The sequence below is a fragment of the Choloepus didactylus genome, chromosome 3 (genome assembly GCF_015220235.1).
Source record: "Choloepus didactylus isolate mChoDid1 chromosome 3, mChoDid1.pri, whole genome shotgun sequence".
NCBI lineage: Eukaryota > Metazoa > Chordata > Mammalia > Pilosa > Megalonychidae > Choloepus > Choloepus didactylus.
The window spans coordinates 207,942,767-207,949,573 of record NC_051309.1 but is presented as its reverse complement, the minus strand read 5'-3'; the positions used below and the strand labels follow the sequence as shown (position 1 = coordinate 207,949,573).

The following is a 6,807-nucleotide window of genomic DNA, read 5'->3' as shown; positions in this document are numbered from 1 at the left end:
TTTGTTGATAGGTTCAGAGGAGGAAAGTAAGATTCCTTAGGCAAGGACACAGTGAAAAAATAAATAGATGCTCTGCAATGCGTAAGAAATTAATAGGCATTTAGGTGCTAGGTTAGAGTCTGAGAAGAAAGAAGAATTTGTGGAAAGAGATAAACAAGGGGAATATATATGGTCTGGAAAGTAAGATCACCAAATGAGACATTCCCAAAGGTGAGGGACTTCAACAACAGGAATACTTAATATTTGGTTTCACTTGTTCGTATTAATGGGAATCTTATCTGTTTCTCTGCATCCTCAGGTTTTGTGTTTGTGATATTTTGGGCATATTAGAAATTGAGTGCTGTCCATAATGAAGCAGTGCAGGAAAAAAAATGTCCTCTTGGAAAAGTAAGATGAACCTTAAATGCAGTTAACTCAGAAGAAGCAGGGATTGGAATCCAAGGCTGATCAGGTAAAGCATCAATTTTGATTGTTCACTTCTAGTAAAATTTCTGGAGAGGCTGGAAGGGACTGAGGTCTCCCCTTGCTGGTGGGGAGGGAACTCACTCTAATTTTGAAGCAAATTTAAAGGATTTATTAATTTTACAAGATTTCCTATTTCCAGACTGTTAAGAACAAAAAGAAATTCTCTAAACATCTTATCTTCTAATTTTGCAATTCATTAAGAATCTGACATTTAAAAAGCAAATCCAGACCTTAAAAAATTCTGATCATTATAAAATCCTTCAAAATAATGAATTTGTTAGATTAGCCTCCTACTGTGTAAATACTTTTAGTTCTTAAAAATATATTTTTTAAGACTCTAGGAGGCAGCTAGAATTTCAACACCCAAGAATTAAAGTGAATATATAAAACTCTGTCCATTATCTTTGTTACTAAAGCTTTTAATGAAGTTCCCTTTAATATCTTTTGAAATTGAGACATTGTTTCTAAATCACTTCTTATATAATACCAACATTTGAAAATTACCTTTAGTTGCTTTCACATTATTTTATTGTTTTAATAACAAGACTGAGAAAGTACTTTTACTGTCCCATATATGCACATGTGAAAATTGATGGCCATGGATTCATGTTTATGGAGTTTTAAACTAGTATATATTGGGACCAGCACCGAATTCACATCATTTGACCATGAGACACAAAGAACAGGAGGCACTGGTAAGTTAGGGATGAGTCCAGCCGTCATGGCCTGTACTAAAAATCCTTTCCCTAAACCTTTCCCCACGACGGTGCACCTTGTACATGCCAAGGTGGGCCCTGCTTAAAACCTTTAAGAAAAATACGGAAATTCAGGCCAAGTGTCAGTCACTAATGATGGTGGCACCCAGCAATGTAATAACATGGATTATAAAATAAAGCAAGATACTTAAGCCGAAATCATTCATCAGAACCACTAATAAACTGATATTATCATACTTTAAAATTCATGCTACATGCATGTATAATTCTGTAAAGTATTCCAAGTCAGACTCACTCCTTGACTGCAAAATAGAAATACATTTTCACTGCTTCTCTTCCACATTATCCTACAGACAGCAATAATAATAATGCTAATTTAAATTGTAGTAGGCTGCATGGCTAACACAGATTTTCTTCTCAGTATCTTATTTTATCATAACAGTGACAAGGTGAGGTAGAGAGGCTAAATGTAAATGTTTTATTTTAAAGATGAAAAAAATGTTAGGCGTACATAGTGCCATTGGTTACTGAATTTCACACTGCTTGTCAGGGACATTGCTGAGGAGTCAGTCAAGGTTTTCAGACCAGCTCTAAATTGCTGTGGAGTAGGAGTATCACTCTCGATTTAAACAAGCCCCATTACTGGGCTAAATAGATGCCTGGTATTACGTACAACCAGTCCCTCAAGCCTGCAGATAACCAGCTTTGCTTCTAGACACAATCATCATTAGATACTATAGTACTTCCCTTTCCTCGACTTTACAATTGTTCCCAAATGCCTCTTAAATCCAATTAAAAACTCCTGAGTTGGAAGTTTCTGTCCTTCTACCAGTTAGTTTGTTTGTTTTCAGTTTTTTGTGTTCTATTCTGGTTATTTGAGTTTTGTCCTTTCATGGCACTGCTTATATAAATCTCTTCTGTGCCAAACTACATTTTTCTCATTTGGATTTCATAAGCACTTCCAAGGAAGGATCCAAGTTTTCTTCACCTTTTCTTTCTTGTTTCCTGCTTCTCTGTAGCCTTCCACAGCCTGATTCGCGTGAGTGTGTGCTGCGCCAGATGCTGACTGGCTGACTTAATAAATGCTGGGATTAAAACTTTGGCAGGTATTCTCTAGAACGAGCCAATTTGAGTTTAACTGTTTTTCAATTAAACCACAGGACTTTTCTGGATTGAGAGCAGAAAGCAGAAAAACAGCAGAGATAGGAGAAAACTGATGTAAAGAGAGACTAACATGACTAAAGTGACTTGGGAGGCAGAGGGAAGTCAATTCATCTGGGGAGACTTCACCAGTGCTTCTTTTTCTGAGGTATCTGGTATGGTTCCATTCGGATCTGTCTCTGTGAAAATCCCCCCTCTCTCCTTTCTTTTCTTTTTCTGAATCCCTATGGAGGCCTACAGCTGACTGTCTACACTGAGCAAGCCAAGCAACTTCAAAATGGTTCAGTTTCTTTACTTACATTTACACCATCAAACGTGGGAGGGTTCGGTAAATGTTAGGGGCGCTTGAAATTTAATAACATTTGTCCATTTGTCCCGTCAGCAATTCATGTTCACATCTGTCCTTCACAATCACACCCTGAGTTAGGAGGTCACATGTCATCACTCCCATTTTATGTGCTAAGAGGCTGAGGGTTAGAGGTGAAATGACTTCCATAAGAGACAGGCAAGAGGAGAAGCCAGTATAGAAACTGGGTCTTCTCTTTCCTACACTGACCATATAACACAGTTTCCTCATAAAGGGTAGTCAGCCTTTTCCCGAAATGACATATTGTTCTTGTTCATGGAGAAAGCACTTGGCAACTAATAATGAACTGTTTCAGTTTTTCATCTCTACAAGAATTAAGTAGAATCCATTGATAGTAAACAATTTGAGTTTTTGCTTATCTTAATGTGATTTCATTTCTCTCAATGTTAATGAAGAAAGGATCATGAATATTGTAATTTTATTTTAAAAAGAAAAATAAAACAAATGGTGTATTAGCATAGGAAATATTTCTTTATTTTCCATATTTGATTGTGAGTCAAGTTTATGGATAGAGACCTCCCCCAAAGAAGTACACAAACACTGGCAGGAAATTTTTATATGACAAATTTGTTCCCTTGAAGTTTCTTGAGTCACTTAAACTACCTGTAATGTGGTATGAGACTCTCTTTTTAAGTAGGAAGTCAACTTAAAAATTTGAATACAAAGATGAAAATAATTCTCACTTTAGTCCTAAGGGCCATTGCCATTTCCCTCAATTGATTTGTTACCTCATTTCTTCAGCATAAGGCATTAAAGAATATCACAAAACAACCTGCCTTCTAATTCACAATTTTCAGTGGATAAGGAAGTGATGATTAGTGATTTTGCTATTCCTAGGAGCTCTTTTCTCTTTTTAATCTTGTATTCTCTCAGTTGATCACTGCCACCTAGCTAATGACTCTGGCAGCTGATTTGGATATATGACAAGTTAGTTCTCTGAGAGCCAGCAGGTCTTGACTCATCTAGTAATCCCTTATTCAGAATAATAGTTGTGTTTGTACTTTATTCTGCCATTGAACCTTTAGAATGGAACAAATTGATGCAATTTAACAAAAGAAATGAGCAATTTATGCTATTAATTTTATCAGTCTTTTTAGAGAAAGTATGAAGCATCAAAGATATTTTTGTGAAAATTTTGAAGCATTTTACAGCACATTTGATTGAACTTCTTTGGCTCAAAGGAGGTTCTTAATGGATGATTAACACATGGATTTCAGTCTTTTCTTTTTTTTTCCTCTGTAACCTAAAATTACCCTAAGCATGTAACTGTAAAGTTTTTCATTCCGGGAGTCCCAAATAGCTTTAAGGGTCACATTCAATGGTAGAGTTACTAAAAATAATATAATCATTTCCACTTTCTTATTATTTGTGCATTTGAAATATCTGTAGAAAAACTTACAGCACAATGATTTGAAATTTTAGGTAATCCTTTTAATACCTGGGCACACATGTTTCAGTCTTAGCAGAGTTACCTCCAGAAAGCACAGTTCAGCAGCCAAAGAATTAAAAAATAATTCCAGTTTTTACTTATATGTCTTATAAACTGTGTAGAGAATCTAAATATCAAGGCCACAGCTGCAATTATTAAACGCCCTATATTCTCCAGTCCATTTTCCTGCCTATGGATACTGTCTCAAAATCCAGAGCAATTCTTCCTTTGTTTCCATATGGTTTCCTTTCCTCCCTGTTCTAGTTTGCTAGTGCTGCCGGAATGCAAAACACCAGAGATGGATTGGCTTTTATAAAATGGGGGTTATTTGGTTACACAGTTAGTCTTAAGGCCATAAAGTATCCAAGGTAAGGCATCAAAAATCGGGTACCTTCACTGAAGGATGGCCATTGGCATCCAGAAAACCTCTGTTAGCTCGGAAGGCACATGGCTGGCATCTGCTCCAGAGTTCTGGTTTCAAAATGGCTTTCTCCCAGAATGTTCCTCTCTAGGCTGCAGTTCCTCAAAAATGTCATTCTTAGTTACTCTTGGGGTGTTTGTCCTCTCTTAGCTTCTCTGGAGCAAGAGTCTGCTTTCAACGGCCGTATTCAAACTGCCTCTCATCTGCAGCTACTCTCTCAGTTCCTGTGCATTCTTCAAAGTGTCCCTCTTGGCTGTAGCAAACTCGCTCCTTCTGTCTGAGCTTATATAGTGCTCCATGCTGAATGGGCAGGGCTATACCTCCATGGAAATTATCCAGTCAGAGTTATCACCCACAGTTGTGTGGGGCGCATCTCCATGGAAACAACCTAATCCAAATGTTCCAACTTAATCCCCACTAATATATCTGTCCCCACAAGATTGCATCAAAGAACATGTTTTTTTCTGGGGGACATAATATGTATATACAAACCAGTATACTCCCCTTTGCTCTCCTCTCTTTCCATTCCTTTGCTCAGTAAGATCAATTTAACTTCTCTCCTCTCTACAGAAAATAAAAAAAAAGTAGTAGTCTTTCCCCTTGGGGTGGATATGATGGTTAGGATTTGATCAGAGAAGTAAATATAAATGGTGTAAAGCCTTTGTTAAAGAGCTTAGACCTTATGTGAGTGAGGATTTGTGTTGCTGATTCAGTAGTCGGTGTCAGTCTGCTGTTCTTATGTCTGGTGCTGGGTGTGAAATCAGCAGGGTCAGCTGGTAGAAGGGAAGAGGGACATAAACTGGGAAAGAGGACGGACAAACTGGAAACCAAAAGGAGTTGCTACAACCTGCATTGGTTTCTCCCTGCCTCCAAGCCTCCAAGTTTGATGATGCAGCTGGCGTCCCGGAGAAGCTGGTGAATTCCTCATACAGTAAACATGCTCCTGGCCCAGGGGTGAGAGAAAGTGGAGGAGGACCCAGAGGGAATTTCAGGAACTACAGGCCCGGCCCAGCTGCCCCATGCAAAGAGGTGAGTCAGCAGATTAGCAATCATGTATATAAACTGCTTCTGTGCCCTGCTGACCTGCAGTGACTTTCTGAGCATACAAATTACATGGCTGCTGCTAAATTCTCAGCTTCCAAATGTCGTGCAAAAGGTCTTCTGTGGCCCATGATAAACCAGATGATGCAGGAAGAGAATGCTGGAAAATGTAGTTCCAGCTTAGCTGAGTTGAAGTATAAATCCACCAGTGGTGAAGGATTCAGGGAAGATACGGCCCAGTTAATACAGGGTTGTTAGTTTGTATGTTTTTGTTTTGTTTCTTGTGTTTTTTTTTGGTAGACTGGAGGAGAGGGAAAGTTGAATAACACTACTACAATAATAATCATTGCTGTATATTGCTTATTGATTCTGCTTCCTACTGTTTTAAAACCACTTTTTTAGTATAGCATTCTTGCAAAGTAGATACAGAAATTGTTAATTTGTCCCCACCCCCAGATCTAAGGCTTATAATTTCTGATCTGTGGGTGCATTCAAGAAACAAAATATACATAGAAGTTTATTTGTGCCCTAACATCCCTACATATCTATGGGAGAATCAAGGCTCCACTGCTTAGTTAATGTGGCAGCCTGTGAGGGCTTTGCCAGCCCAGAGGCCAAAGAAGACATCAGATATTTTCTGATACATGAACTTTTATTCACGGGTTACCTACAGGGTGGGAATTTGGTGTAGAGGTCATAATGGCTCTCTCATGCCAGGTAGGTACCGCATTCGCAGGGAAGTTGACTGTGCAATTAAAGAAGCCAGGCAAGCCAGTTATAACAGCTTGAGACAAAAACATTCCTAAGGGTATAAGCGCGGGAACACAGTGTCTTGTGATATGGGATTGGGGGGAGTGGTGATCAATAGATAACCACAAGTGTGTCAGAAAGGAAGTAAACTATTAACACTTGACAGCAGGAGGACTAGGGACCATAGATGAATGCTTATTCAAATCTGGATGCAAGACTTTAAATTTACATCTCATTCCTTTGTGAGACCAAGAGTTCCTCACCTGCCTACTTCCCATTTCAAAGCTACATTTTAAGGTTAATTTGCCATTTTCTCTCTACTGGTTTACAGAAATGATAGGATAAACATTAGCTTCCCAGGTCATGCAGATTGCTGTGTGCTAAGTTCTGCAGGCCTACAGTTGAAAAAAACAGTGACTTGAGAATAAGGAAATTTGGCATTGATTATCTTCAGTGA

The 6,807-nt window shown here is 38.4% G+C and overlaps 1 long non-coding RNA gene across 1 annotated transcript; it reads left to right on the top strand.

Annotated features, from left to right (window-relative positions):
* The first annotated feature begins 330 nt into the window (after window positions 1-330).
* Window positions 331-5,562, top strand: LOC119530104. Its single transcript, XR_005216024.1, has 3 exons — window positions 331-451; window positions 2,342-2,490; window positions 5,434-5,562. It is a non-coding gene; the product is annotated as an uncharacterized LOC119530104 (long non-coding RNA).
* Window positions 5,563-6,807: the final 1,245 nt, after the last annotated feature.